Source organism: Ovis canadensis, chromosome 14 (genome assembly GCF_042477335.2).
Source record: "Ovis canadensis isolate MfBH-ARS-UI-01 breed Bighorn chromosome 14, ARS-UI_OviCan_v2, whole genome shotgun sequence".
NCBI lineage: Eukaryota > Metazoa > Chordata > Mammalia > Artiodactyla > Bovidae > Ovis > Ovis canadensis.
The window spans coordinates 27,010,161-27,025,168 of NC_091258.1; the positions used below are offsets into that span (position 1 = coordinate 27,010,161).

Sequence of the window (15,008 nt, forward strand, 5' to 3'; positions counted from 1 at the left end):
GCTGACTCTCCCCAGCTACATAAAATGGTGAGTGCCCCTTCTGTCTGCGATGGCCTAGTGGTGAGACAAGCGTCATGATCTGGTTTCAGGCTTACTCAATCCTGAGCTCATCCTCCCTGCTCTACCCTGTGGAGAAGTTTTCTCGGTCAGAGGAGATTTTGTTCTAATTACACAGGCACACCTCGGATATACTGCAGGTTTGAATCCAGAACGTCACAGGCTGTAAAACAAGCATTACAACAAGGCGGGTCCTTTATTGTACAAATTCTTTGCTTTCCCGGTGCATGTTCTATAGCCTGTTAAGTGTGCAGTAGTATCATGTATAAAAACAGTATGCAAACCTTAATTAAATATTTTATAGCTAAAACATGCTGACCATCCTCTAAGCCTTCAGCCAGCTGCAATCTTTTTGCAAGAGTAATCCCAAGGTTCACTGATCACAGATCACCATAATAAATATAATAATAATGAAAAATCTTGAAATATCACAAGAATTAGCAAAACATGACACAGAGACATGGTGAGCAAATGCTGTTGGGAAAATGGTGCCCACGGCCTTCTCAAGGTAGGGTCACACAGATCTACAGTGGACAGAGTGATTCAATGAGCTCTGCCTGGGTTTCCTGACAGCTAGTGCAGGTGAGGAAAGAGCCCAGGTCTGGACCTGCCAATGTGTGTGGCCCAGGACAGCCTCCATGGGTCCTCCCTCTCCCAGGACAAAACTGGCTACAGCCTCTGTGAAAATTCACTCGGGTGATAGAGTTGAAGGTACTTTGTGTATGAAAAGGAGCTCTTTTCACTTTTTTCTACCTTTATATTTTCCACAGTGAGCACCCACTGCTTGCAACTAAACACCTGCAGTGGTTTTATGATCAGGGACACGGGAGCAGGTCCTTTAAAGGCAGGCTGGGAGCCACCTCCTGGAGAGTGATCCTTAGGGAAGAGGCAGTCCTCTTCCCTAAGGATCTCAGCAGTTCTAGAGGGGACCCTCTCCTCCGTGGTGCTCACTGATGCTGGCCTCCTGAGGGGCGGGTTCTGAGGGCTCCAAGCTGCCCCATGCTCAGGAGTCACCAGTGGGAAGTGGGCAGGAGGGAGGAGGCACGGGAGCCATGTGGGCAGATGGGACGTCACAGCTGGGAGCTGGGCAGGCACCTGGCCCTGCCTGTGTCACAGGTGAATCCTTCCTCTTGGAACTTCAGTTTACCCAAAAGTAAACTGAAGGAAAACAATCATTTATCAAGAACAGATCTGCCAGGTACTACCCTGGTGGCTCAGTGGTAAAGAATCCGCCTGCAGTACAGGAGACCTGGGTCGGGAAGATCCCCTGGAGAAGGAAATGGCAACCCATTCCAGTATTCTTGCCTTGGAAATCCCATGGACAGAGGAGCCTGGCAGGCTCCAGTCCATGGGAGTGCAAAAGAGTTGGACATGATGTAGCAACTAAACCACAAGATCAACATTAATCCACGTCTACTGCCTAAGCTAGTTGAAAACTTTATTTCAGGACCCCATTTACATTCTTAAATTACTGAGGACCCCAAGGAGCTTTGATCCAGTATGCTGTATCTATAGGTATTTACCAGATTAGACACACCTTAGAATTTTTAAATATTCATGTTATTTAAAAATAACAGTAATTAAAACATCTACTTCTGCTTTATTGACTACACCAAGGCCTTTGACTGTGTGCATCACAACAAACTGTGGAGAATTCTTCGAGATGGGAATACCAGATCACCTTACCTGCCTCCTGAGAAACCTGTATGCAGGTTAAGAAGCAACAGTTAGAACTAGACATGGAACAATGGCCTGGCTCCAAATTGGGAAAGAAGTACATCAAGGCTGTATATGGTCACCCTGCTCATTTAACTTATATGCAGAGTACATCATGAGAAATGCCAGGCTAGAGGAAGTACAAGCTGGAATCAAGACTGCCAAGAGAAACATCAAAAACCTCAGACATTCAGATGACATGACCCTTATGGTAGAAAGGGAGGAACTAAAGAGCTTCTTGATGAAGGTGAAAGAGGAGTGTGAAAAAGTAGGCTCAAAACTTAACATTCAAAAAACAAAGATCATTTCCTCTGGTCCCATCACTCTGTGCCAAATAGATGGGGAGACGATGGAAAGAGTGAGAGACTTTATTTGGGCAGGGGGGCTCCAAAATCACTGTGAACGGTGACTGCAGCCATGAAGTTAAAAGATGCTTGCTCCTTGGAAGAAAAGCTATGACAAACCTAGACAGCATTATTAAAAAGCAGAAATGTTATTTTGCCAATAAAGGTCCGTGTAGTCAAAGCTATGGTTTTTCTAGTAGTTATATATGGATGGGAGAGTTAGACCACAGAGAAAGCTGAGCGCCGAAGAGTTGATGCTTTTGAACTGTGGTGTTGGAGAAGACTCTTGAGAATCCCTCGGACTGCAAGGAGGTCAAACCTGTCAAGCCTAAAGGAAATCAGTCCTGAATATTCATTGGAAGGACTGATGCTGAAGCTCCAATACTTTAGCCACCTGATATGAAGAATTGACTCATTGGAAAAGACCCTGATGCTGGGAAAGAATGAAGGCAGGAGGAGAAGGGGATGACAGAGGGTGAGATGGTTGGATGGCATCACTGACTCGATGGACATGAGTTTGAGCAAACTCTGGGGGTTGGTGATGGACAGGGAAGCCTGGTGTGCTGGGTCACAAAGAGGCAGACATGACTGAGCGACAGAACTTAACTGAACCATTACATATCAACAGAAATAATGTTTTTATGAAAAACAGTATTTCCCTAAATAAGGAGAAGATTCAGAGAGAGGGACATTGTGTTTTCAAATCTCTTGTCACGTCAGTAACTCTGTACACACGCTCAGTCAAGTCCAGCTCTTTGTGACCCCAAGGACTGTAGCCCAGCAGGCTCCTCTGTCCATGGAATTTTCCAGGTAATACTGGAGTGGGGTTGCTCTCCCTCCTTGTTGGTTGCTTGGCCTGAGACCACCCAGCCCTGGGGTCTATAGGCTCTATGGCAAGGTTAATTGTGACCTCCAAGAGGAATTAGGCCAAGGGGGACTTCCAAGACTGCTGCTGCCACTGCCGTGCGGGAAGCCCCTGCCAACCCACGCTCCCACAGGAGACTCTCCAACATGAGCAGAGCTGTTTATGATAGCCAATACATGGGAGCAACCTAAATGTCCATCAACAGAGGGATGGATAAAGAAGATATGGTACATATATGCACTGGAATATTACTGACCCATTAAAAAGAATGAAATAATGCCATCTGCAGCAACATGGATGGACCTGGAGACTGTCATACTGAGCGAAGGAAGTCAGAGAAGGAGAAATATGATATGACATTCCTTATGTGTGGAATCTGAAAAGAATTATATAAATGGACCTACAAAACATAAAGAGACTCAAAAAACAAGCTTATGGTTGCTGGGGAGAAGGATGGGGGGAAGGGATAGTTAGGGAGTTTGGGATGGACAGGTACACACTGCTGTATACTTAAACTGGATAACCAACAAGGTCCTACTGAATAGCACATGGAACTCTGCTCAATGTTATGTGGCAGCCAGGATGGGAGGTGAGTTTGGGGGAGAATGGATACATGTATATGTATGGCTGAGTCCCTTCACTGTTCACATGAAGCTATCACAATGTTGTTAATTGGCTATACCTCCAGAGTCCGGCACGACTGAGCGACTTCACTCTCACTTTTCACTTTCATGCATTGGAGAAAGAAATGGCAACCCACTCCAGTGTTCTCGCCTGGAGAATCCCAGGGACTGGGGAGCCTGGTGGGTTGTCGTCTAGGGGTCGCACAGAGTCGGACACGACTGAAGCGACTTAGCAGCAGCAGCAGCAGCAATAGAAAATAAAAAGTTTAGGAAAAAAAAAGAATACTGGAGTGGGTTGCCATTTCCTACTCCGGGGGATCTTCCTGACCCAGGGATCGAAACCATGTTTTCCTGCGTCTCCTACATTGGCAGGGGAATTCTTTGCCACTGCGTTACCTGGGAAGCCCTCAAATCTCTTTACTGTTGGCTATTTAATAGCAGGCAGTGGGATTCTCACCTGGGTCAGTATATTATTTTGGTCGAAGTAGGCGAAGAAAATCTAACCCACACAGACATGTGACTGGAAAGAGCCTGGTCAGATCACGTAGCAGGGCCTGAAGACCAGCTTCCAGGTGGACTCTATCATATCCTGACCCCTTCCTCCTGTTACAGGAAAATCCAGTGGCTTCTTATGCACTTTGAAAGGGTTGCTCCTTTTACCCGGGTACGATCTCAACATCCTGCATTGGGCCATTAAGAAAATCTAAGCTCAGGGAGTCTAAGGGACAGCTCACTGGAGGCACACCTCATTACACATCAAACACGGATACAGCTTTCCGCCCATCCCTGCCAGTTCCATCAGGAAAGCCATCACACCTTGCAAAGCTCAAGCTGTGCAAAATTCTAATTTTCACGCGAGAGCCTGGACTTTATCACCACCACAGACCCTGAGCTAGTCTCCTGGTCACGGCCTGGAGAACACTCGGCCCCATGGAACACCTCTGTTCCCAGCCACACCCACTCCTCCCATTTCATCACCAAAACCATTAAGAAGGCAGAATTCTAGAGCTGAGATTTACTAAATTAGCATCTGTCACGGCCTCATCAAAAACAGTCTGTGTGAACTGTGGGGACAGGGTGACCATGAGCACATCCCAGGCCGAGGCCACCAGAGCAAAGGTCACCTTACAACAAAGGCAAATACTGTCTGAGCGGTTTCAAAACGGCAGACCTTTAGGGCTCCACACATCACACTTTGGGGACTGCTGCATTAATCCCTCACCATCCCTCCACCCGGATCGGGGGGTGAGCTGTTTTGCCAAAGAAGAAATTGGAGGTTTAGTGACGTTGATGCAAGGCCCCTCCAGGCACTTCTGTCTGTAGCAGGACAGAAATCTGTTCTCAACCCTGGCCCCCCCTCCACACAGCCCAGCTCTCTGTTCTCTGTCCCCTCAGCCACTATTAAGGCCCCCCTCCCCACTGCCCCTCCACTGGGGCTCTCAGATGGCCAAGTCCCAGGTAACACCCCCCATACCCCCAAAGCCTAATGATAACCCCACAATTGGCCCCCCCATACCCCCAAAGCCTAATGATAACCCCACAATTGGCACCCTTCCACAGTGGTCTGTGGAGCCCCCACAGTTGGCACCCTCCAGGGCAGACAAAGCACAGTTCACCCCCTTTACCCTCAGGGACAGCGTGAGGATCATTCCAAGTTGAAGATGAGGGGGTGGGCCTTGGTATCCCAGGCTCCAGGCTATTCTAACCAGAGCACAGCTCCCCTAACCCCCCACCTCCCTGACTTCTCCCTGGCTCTCTTCCCCCAAGCTCTAAGTTGGGGAGCCACCTCGGGGAGTCTGGGAGGCTCATGTGGACCACAGACACCTCTCCCATTGCCTGCTGACCCCAGGCCCTCCTCTGCTAGGTGCAGCGCTCAAACCAGGCTCCAAGTATCCCAACTGGCACACTCCACCCCTGCTCAGCCACAGGAGGGGTTAAATGTTAAGCAAGGCCTCAGCACCCCGCCCCCACTCTGAGGACCACCTCGGTGGCATCACTCCCAGCCACCCCCAGCACCAGGTGTGGCAACTGCCACACCTCCAGACAACTTCTCCTTAGTCACCGCGTCCCCTCTGGGCCAGGGTCCTGGCACCAGCACCCTCGCTGGGCCAGCTGCACAGAACACCTGGAAGCCCAGGCCGAGCAGAGTGGCCTGGCCCAGAGGGGCCACTCCTCCTGGGCCCTATTCTCCGCCACCATCTCTCCTCCTTTCGCGCAGAGCCAGCAGGCACCTATGGTCCAGGCCAGGGGCCCAGCTCCTCAGTCAGGTGGAGGCGGGAGAGCCTGAGAGGCCCTGACCTCACAGGGAGGAGGAGGAGAGAGATGCAGGCTCAGGAGGACAGGAGCCTCCCAAAGACACACGGAAGGACCAGTGGCAGCTCCAGACGCCTTGGGCGGCAGGTCTGAAGCTGCCTGGAGTCGGAGGAGGACAAAGTGCTGTGCATCTGTGATGGGGGTGAGCGGTGGGAGGCAGGCGCTGACACTTCGCACCCATGGAACCCAGCAGGGGAGGGGAGTCCCGTTATTCCTGCCCTGCCCCGCCTGCAATTAAAGGAGCAGAAAGGCACTTGTGTCTGCACAGGCCTACCAGTTCGGTGGGGGGCGTGGGGGAGGGCTGGGGGGCCACCGACTTGCTGGTTGCAACGACGCAACACCCAAAGGGTGAGCTGCCCGCTCAGAAGCCGAGAACCGTGTCTCCTCAGCTACATGGGGGTCGCTCCATTGGAATGACCCTCGGGGCCTCAAAAACTGCAAAGAGCCCTTCATGTCCACACGCAAAGCTCAAGAAACTGCAAATATGTGTCTTACCTGCACGATGGCAACTTCAGGAGTTCCTGGGTCATCCCCTAAGAGCCGCTGGCTCCGAGCAGCCCTGTGATCACCGACGGCCACCGCGCAGGCCGAGAGGCGCCTGAGACCCGCAGGCGGACGCAGGGAGCGCGGGGCCTGCCAGGACAGCTGGCGGGGCGTGAGTGCGGAGTGGCAGGGCTGGGGGCTCAGAGAGACACAGGACCCGCCCAGCCTCCGCTGGCGGCCTAACCCCAACCAGGGCAAGGGGAGGGCTCCCGGGGCCGGGGGCCAGAGGCCCTGGCAGGTGGCTCTGCCGCGGCTCCTATGCAGAGAGTAGATGTGGGGGGACAGACCTGCAGGTGACAGGGTGCTGGTCTCCAGTCAGATGAGAGGTCTCCAGGTGACAGGCGGGTGGTCTTGTGTCAAAGGAATGGTCTGCAGGTAACAGGGTGCTCTCCAGGTGACAGGGTGGTGTTCTGCAGGTGACAGGCAGGTGGTCTCCAGGTGACAGGCGGGTGGTCTTCTGTCAAATGAATGGTCTGCAGGTGACAGGGTGGTCTCCAGGTGACAGGGTGGTGTTCTGCAGGTGACAGGCAGGTGGTCTCCAGGTGACAGGCAGGTGGTCTCCAGGTGACAGGCGGGTGGTCTTCTGTCAAATGAATGGTCTGCAGGTGACAGGGTGGTCTCCAGGTGACAAATGGTTGGTCTCCAGCTGTTTGGCCGTAAGAGCACTCTCAGTCAGCTGAATAGAGAATGTTTTTCTCTGTTGCTAGTTTTAGGGGAACAGAGTCTCATTTCAGCTTATTGAACTTGAGACAAAGAACCATGAGCTGGAGGAGCAAAATCTGGCCTGGTGACAAGTAACCCGGGAAGTATCTAGGGGTCTCATGGGGTTGCTGAGGAAGGGTAGACCAACTTCATCTACATCATTCGGGGAAGTCTTTGCAGCATACCGTCTCCCAAGATGTTTCGAAAAACAAGAGATTTGTCCGGCTTCTTGTTTGGGGGTTTTTTTTTGGCCATGTCACATGACATATGGGATCTTCCCCAACCAGGAATCAAATCCATGCCCCCAGCACTAGAAGCTCAGAGTCTAATCACTGGTGCTAGCAAAGTCCCCTGTGAAGCTTCTTAACTGCCCCTATTTTCTGGGAGCACAGGCTCAGAGGGGACTCCAGCCAGACACCCTGGCTGTTCCAGCATTTCCCAGGGGAGCCCATGGCCCCTGGGCCCAGCCCAGCTGGGAAGCACAGCACTGCCCTGAGCCCACAGCGGCCCCCGCTGGAGGGAGGGAGTCGGTGTCCACACAGGTCTGGAGAGGGAGCTGAGCCAGCCCCAAGAACTATGCCCTCAGCAGCCCCTGGGCATTTACCCCGAGGGCCACATGGGCTCAGCAGAGAGCAGAATCTTGGGACATCTCCGAATAGCACAGACCTGGTGTCCCAATAGCCGAGGGCTCTGTGTGGCACACCTGGCCTGGGACCCTGGCACAGTCCCTTTTCCAGGCCTCATTTTCTGGGCCTGTTCCAGGGAAGAACATGCTCTAACCTCCAACTGCTGCATCTGTTCCCACGGGGTGAGAGCAACTCCGCATCGTCTGGGACAGCTCAAGTTCTGAGCCACAGCAGGCCCGGCTTCGCATGTGTCCCCGCAGCCTCCTGGCCTAGCTGGGAGACAGCCACTGGTGCCTTGTCCACACACCAAAGTGTCTTTGCTTTTAGCCCCTCTGGTGCGAAATCCATCCAGAGCACAGTGCTGGTCCTGGCCCCTTAAATAGGGATGCTGCTTGTCACAGGCGCTATCACAGCTAAGGGCTAGGACTATCGTCTGCCCAGGTGCCCCCACCTGGCACGTCCCTTAGCGTGGAGTGGGTTGTCAGAGCTTTTGGCTTTTGTTCCCCAGACAGGGCACTGCTCCCACCAACAAGCTGATCCCTCTACTCCATGTGTGCAGACCTCTGGCCCCAGCCCAGCTCTGTTATTTTTTGACACTCTCTGGGGGTGGAACTGCTATTCTGAAAACCGGGAAATAAAAATTGGAGCCAGTGAGGGGCTTCAGAGGGAGGGGCTGATGCATGCCAGGTTTGGAGACCTCTGGACCACCCAACAGAGCTCCAGAGAGCCGCATGTCAAATTAAGCCAGGAGCACAGCTCACTCTGGGAGTTGGGGCAGCAGCCTTGTGAAGTCCTCTCTGACTTTCACAGGTTCCTTTTTCCCATCTGCAGGGAAGTGAGGTACCTAAATTAACTTATTTCCTGACTTTTATGTGTGTCCTGGGTAGGGGACAATAAACAGTTAACCTCCCTGTCAGTGAAAAAAAGACAGAAAGGGAGCAGTTCAGACAGCAAGACTGGTACAGTGGTAAGGCCAGAACTCTGGTGACAGGTACCCTCACTGAGCCCTGTCTTAGATAGGGCAGAGCGTCCCCGCCCAGGTGTGCAGGGTGACAAATGGGCTGTGGAGAAAGGCCAGGACCAGCACCAAGACCTTGACCCAGAAGGCCCTCTGCAGCCGTGGGAGATGCTCACACCCAGGCAGCCCCTGTCTCGGCGCTCAGCCACAAAGTCAACGAGAGGGCACCCTTCCTCCAACAAGGCCCCATCTTCTCATCAGCCCCCATCTGTCCCTCGGCTCTCTCTGGGGACAGAGTCCCACCATGGCCCCAGCTTTCAGGATGCCCTTTCTCCCTGCCCAACGTACTCCCTCCCATTTCCTTCCATCCTGGAGGTCACACTCAGGCCACCTCTTACACTGACCTCCTCCCAAACAAATGTCCATGGAAAATCTGCTTTAATGAGCATCACAGTGGCCAAAAGGTAAATAATCTCAGAGGGAATGGGGCTGAGTTCAAGATGCTGTGCCTTTGTCCTATTGAGCTTTGTGGGCAGGAACTCAGTGACTCACCCATGGGGGACAGGTGACCCCCTGAAAGTCTCCCTGGCCTCAGTTTCCTCATACATTAAAACCGACACAATTGGAGGTCCCCCTTGACAGGGCCATTGCTGGGGTAAAAGGGCTGCAGATGGTGGGCTGGCCCAGGGCCCGGAGCCCTCAACCATCAGTAAGGACCACTAGGGGGTATGGGGGGATAGCAGGGGTGGACGGCGGTGGGTGGGGAGGGGGAGCAGCCCAGCAGTGGCTCACTTGGGGCTGCAGTAATCCAGACCAGGGCTGTCATGTGACCATGGCCACACCCACTCACACCAGCTCTCTCTCCTTATTGGTGGATCAGCAGGGTGGACAGCTATGTGCACTAACAGAAGGCTGGACATCAGTTTGTCCAGCTTAGCTGCCACCTTCCGGCAGGTAAACAGGCTAGGTCCTGGCCAAATCACGTAGTACAGGGCAGGTACAAGGCCAAATCACGTGGTACAGGGGAGGCCACCCCCAGGGTCCTTGACCTGAGGGCTGGTGTGAGGGTCCTTGGTCCTGGCCATCTACACATGGCCCTCAGTCCAGGCTCCAGGTTCTTGGCGTCAAAGCAGAGGTGACTGTCGTTGATCTGCGTCCCTTGAAACCACTCACCACATGGAGCAACTGCAGGGAATTGGCGGGGAGGAAACAGGCCTGAGGTTCTGAGAGTTGGGCCGGGTGACGGTCCCACCAGCTGGTGCAGAAACCCATCCGGCTCCCCGATGAAGGGCTCTTTCTGGCCCCTGAATTGTCTATGCCTTTGGCTGCAGTGTTCCACCCAGAAAAGTGATGGAGCCTGAGAGGAGGAAGCCTGGGGCCTAGTTGTCCCAAGCCATGAACTCCCCTCCATCCCTGGATGTAGAGGGCAGTGGTCCGCAAAGCGGGCTCCTCAAGGGCAGAGCTTGGATGCCTCAGAGCAAGAGGGCACAGGAAGGCTTCCTGTTTATGGCTCAGTGGCCAGAAAAACACAGCACTCTGCTCTGTTCATGACCCAAGACAGCCCCACTCTTGCATCGTGGCCCAGAGACAGAGCTCTCAGGGGAGGAGACGGGAGGCTCAAGGAGCCATTGGCAAAGGGGCGTCTGCCCATCTCCTGGCCCTGCCAGCCATCAGCAGACAGGATCCAGCAGGGGAGCAAACTGAAGGAGGCGGGAGGGGCTGGACAGGGGAGGACTGCCCGCAGACCGTGCTGAATCCAGGCCCCTGCTGTGGGAGTGGGGCCTCAGCTGCCTGAGCGCCAGTGACCTCGCTCCCGCGGGTCTGCACCTTCTGGGGGGTCTCTCGGACCACACTGTAGCTGGCAGTGCTGAGGCCGGCCGCGTGCCTCTGTGGTCCCTTTGCCCTGCATTAGCACAGCCGCCAGAAGGCCGCCTGGAACTTCTGGGACATGAGGCTGTAAATGATGGGGTGGATGGCACTGTTGGCACACGCACAGGTGAGACAGAAGAGGAGCACCCACGGGTCCAGGAAGGGCTGGGCCACAAAGGAGCTGAGCAGCACCAGCGTTCGGTAGGGTATCCACAGGACGGCAAAGAGCAGCACGACCACCACCAGCATCGTGGTGGCCCACGGGCGGGAGGGCTGGGTGGGTGACTGCTGTCACCCTTCACACCGTGGGGCCAGCGGGGCCAGCAGCCAAGCCGAGGCCGTGGCTCCTGCCTCAGGATGTGTTTGCTGAGCGTGTGATGAGAACATAATTGTGACACCACTGAAATTACTACGGCGTACCCACTGGGCTCTACACTAAACGTTTCCCATGCAGGAACCCAGGGCCGGCATTCAAAGCTGTGCTGGTTGACACACTGATGGAATAGCCCCGCCTCGGGTGGTAAATGCTCACCGCCCTGTGCCCCCTGGTGCACCCCCCCCCAGACCTTTCAGACCCCCAGCAAATAAAGACTGGATGCCCGGAGCGACGCCTCAGGCATCTGCTGGGGGTGTTGCGGGGAAGCCCAAGTGGATGCCGTGGCTGCTGGCACTCGGGTTACATTCCCTGCAGCCGGCCTCCCAGTGGTGCTGGTATCACCTCCACCTGGAGGAAGAGGAAGGGAATTTCCCAGCAGTTCAGTGGTTAAAACTCAGGGGCTTTCACTGCCATGGCCCAGGTTCAATCCCTGGTTGGGGAGCTAAGATCCCACAAGCCTCAAGGCAAACAAAAAAACAGTAAGAGGAAGCAGAGGCTCAGAGTGAGCGGTCACACAGTGTGCACGCCATGAGCCAGCTTCTCCTGCAGCCCGTCTGTGCGCGCCACTGTCCTGGGTGGCCCGCCAGCCACAGTCATGTCCCCGTTCTGCACCCCATTCTGTTCTTTCAGCTCAGGAGTGAGTCACCAGGTGGGCTGAGGAAAGGGACATGCTGGGCTCCAAATTCCCACTGCCAGCCTAGGGTCACGGCATCTCTGGGAGGGAGGAGGGTCAGTGGGAGGGGAATGGGCAGATGTCCTGGCCACACAGAGAACTTCCTGGGGACCCCAGAGCTGAGGGGAGGTCTTGGGGGTCCCCTCGTCTGCTCTATCTCGGCCTCTGCCTGCTGCTGCCTCCAGAGTGCAGGGAGCAGCGTGTGGGAGTGTGAGTGCTGAGGCCAGCAAGCCTAAGCTGGGCGACCTCAGCCAGTCCCCTTCACCCCTCTGAGCCTCCGTCTCTGCTTGTGGTGTCAGGAGAATTGCAGTGTCCTCCAGGAACTGGTCTACGGGGAGGTGGGGGTGAGGGGCCCCCATGAAGTCATCACTCTTTTGCCCCAGGAATGTGACGCCTGTGTGTCCGTAGCTTTGTGCTGGGGCCATGCTAAGCCCGAGTGCAAGCAGGCCTCGACCGCTCAGTGCCTCTGGTTCTCCGTTTCCCTCTGTCTCTCCCTGTCTCTCCCTGTCTCTGTGTGCGTGTGTGTCTCTGTCTCTCCTCTCTCTCTGCCTCTCCCTCTCACTGTTTGTTTTCGTCTGTCTCTCTCTGTGTCTCCCTCTCTGTCTCTGTGTCCCTGTCTCTTTCCCAGTCCCTCCCTCTCTCTCTCTCTCCTGCTGTCTCCCCCTCTCTGTGTCTGTCCCTCTGCCTCCCTCTCCCCCAGTCTCTCTGTCTCCCCTCTGTTTCTCCCCATCTCACTTCTCAGCTGTTCATCCACAGGGACCCTCTCTGCTCAACCCTCCCCCAGCCTCAGCCTCTCCACGCGCCCATCATGGTTACACGTGGGAGCCTGTACACGCCTGTCTTGGGCTGCAAACGTGTATGGGTCCCCTGAACCCTGAGATGTGGTCCCTCCTCTCAGAACCCCTAGAGTTGCTCCAGTCAGGGCTGAGTGCTTCCAGGGCCCCCGGAGTGTCCACCCCACTCCCCCCATCCTTCCTGACCATTTGTGCACCAGGCCCCCCCTCTGTTTCTCCCCACCTGGACCACTTCCTGGGTATCTGCTTGGTCTGCCCTGCTGCCAATCTCAGATCTTAACTCAGTTGTCACCTCAGCAAGGCCTTTTCGAACTTTCCCCTAAACTCCCTCTCTTCTGGGCAGTATTCTGCAGAACAAGTGTTTGCTTGTCTTACCATGAGCCCCAAAGGCAGGATGTTTATCTTGTTCTGTTCTCCCCAGCTTCCAGCACCTAGAACCTCGCCGGGCACACAATTGGTGCCCAGAGACACTTGCTGAGTGAGTGGGTGAACAGGGGTGGAGCCAGCACCCCCTGCCCCATCCATTCACCCCTTTGCCGAAACGCCCTATCTCTGTGCAAACCGCCCCCACCCGCCCCCAGCCTCGGGAGACCTCGTACCTGCTTCCTGGATGAAGGGAAGCCTCTGGCCTCGCGGCAGCTGGCCCCCACACCCCTGCCTGGCTCACAGGGCCGTCTCCCCAGGGCTCTTGCCTCCGGCTGGGCCTCACTGTCCCCGCGCTGGTCCCCAAGCTGTGGCAGGTGCTCCAGGGTGCTCTGGAATAAGATCCTTGCGATAAGTCCATAGAGCACTGTGGCTGCCAGTAGGAGTGTGAGGAAGAAGACGGTGAAGTCCAGCAGGTAGATGGGCAGGTACAGGCTGCGGGCCACCCAGTAGGCGCACTGCAGGCCCCGGCACCCGCCAGCATCCAGGTCCACCAGGAAGAACCAGAGCAGGCAGTACATGGATGTGGTCCCCCAGACGCCCACCACGACTCGCTTGGCCAGTGCCATGGTGCGTATAGTCTGTGCCCGCATCGGGTTGCAGATGGCGCTGTACCTGCAGGCCACAGGGCGGTCCTGTGACCCACCTGCCCTCCTGGGCTACTGGGCTGCATTGGGACACCTGACGCGCTTGGCCAATCAGATTCCCTGATGAGGAACCAAATGTGATGTGATGGTTTAACCGGCCCTTTCACTGTGGACCTGCGAGGCTGTGGAGATCTGGGGAGCGGAGTGGCCATGTTGAGGCAGCCTCGGGGGCTGGCAGAGCAAGGCGCCAGTCTCAAGAGGGGAGAGTGGGCCCGAGTCAGAACACACAGCCCCTTAAGGTCCGGCCAGGCCCACGAGGTAGAGGTGCTCCTGCAAAGACCTTGATCTCTGTGCAAGTTCTGGCGGGCTTCCTACTGCCCACCATCAAAGGTCTTGGGCTAAGGGGCCAAGAACACTGTGACCCCAGATGGCACAGTGGGCAAGAGGCAGAACTGGGCCAGCGTATGCAAGTCAGAGGCCTCGGTTCTGTCCCCAGTCTGTGTGGCCCTGGACGAGACATTAAGTCTCTGAGCCAATATGCCAAAGGCCACACACCTGGGAAGAAGCAGAGCTGATACTGAACCCAGTCAGCGGGCTTCAGCATTTACATCCTGAGACGCTGAACTGCCTCTCAGGTGTTAACTTCAGAGCTGGAACGGGCCCAGGAGACTGTCCAGTCCAGTGCCCACATCCCCAAGGGGGAACACCGTGCCCGAGGAGTGCCAGGTTGCCTTGGCATCCTGCAGCAAGTCAGCAGCAGAGGTGAGATGAGAAACCCACTTCCAGGCTCCTGCCCCCGCTCCACCAGGCTCCTCCAGGGTCTCACACAGCACCCCTCTTCATTAAAGGAGAGCAGCCTCAGTTTACCAAGGATCACAGCCTGGAAGTCCTGACCTGCTGGGGGGACTGGGGGTGCACATACCTCTCCACCGTGAGTGCCAAGATGGAGCAGGAGGAGGCATTGATGCCCAGATACTGCAAATAGGTGATGCCCAGGCAGCCGCATGGCCATACACCCACTGCCCAGCCAAGCTCTCGGAAACTTGGTCAGCCCTGCAGCCACCAGCACGGTGAGGTCTGCCAGGGCCAGGCTGACCATGTAGCAGCTGGCGGGCTTGTGCATGTCCCGGGTGGTCAGCACCACCAGGACCACCATGGTGTTGCCTGTGATGCCCACCACACACACGAGGAGCAGCACCAGGAAGACGGAGACCACCTTGTATGCAGGGCCCAGGACAGCCTCACTGGGAGCCAGGGACACGGTGCTGGGGCTGCCTGGCCTGCTCCCATGCTCCATGGTGGCTGCTCAGGCGCTGGGGGGCAGGGGGATTCCGGGAGGTGTCCACGCCATTGGCTAGTGCCTCGTGCCACTGGACAAACACCTGCCTCTCCCGAGAGCCCGGCCCCGGGGACACACAGGGACCCAGCCCGCGTGACGTGACTGCTTGGCCAAGAGAAGGACACGACAGGGGCGCTCCTTCTAGTCTCTGCTGTAAATGTAGTCAGCGAGTCGCCAGCTCTGCCAGCCTCAGTCTCCTG

General features: G+C 55.6%; 1 pseudogene; it reads right to left on the bottom strand.

Annotated features, from left to right (window-relative positions):
- Positions 1–5,598: 5,598 nt before the first annotated feature.
- Positions 5,599–14,766, bottom strand: LOC138418552 (thyrotropin-releasing hormone receptor-like; annotated as a pseudogene).
- Between the last annotated feature and the right edge of the window lie 242 nt (positions 14,767–15,008).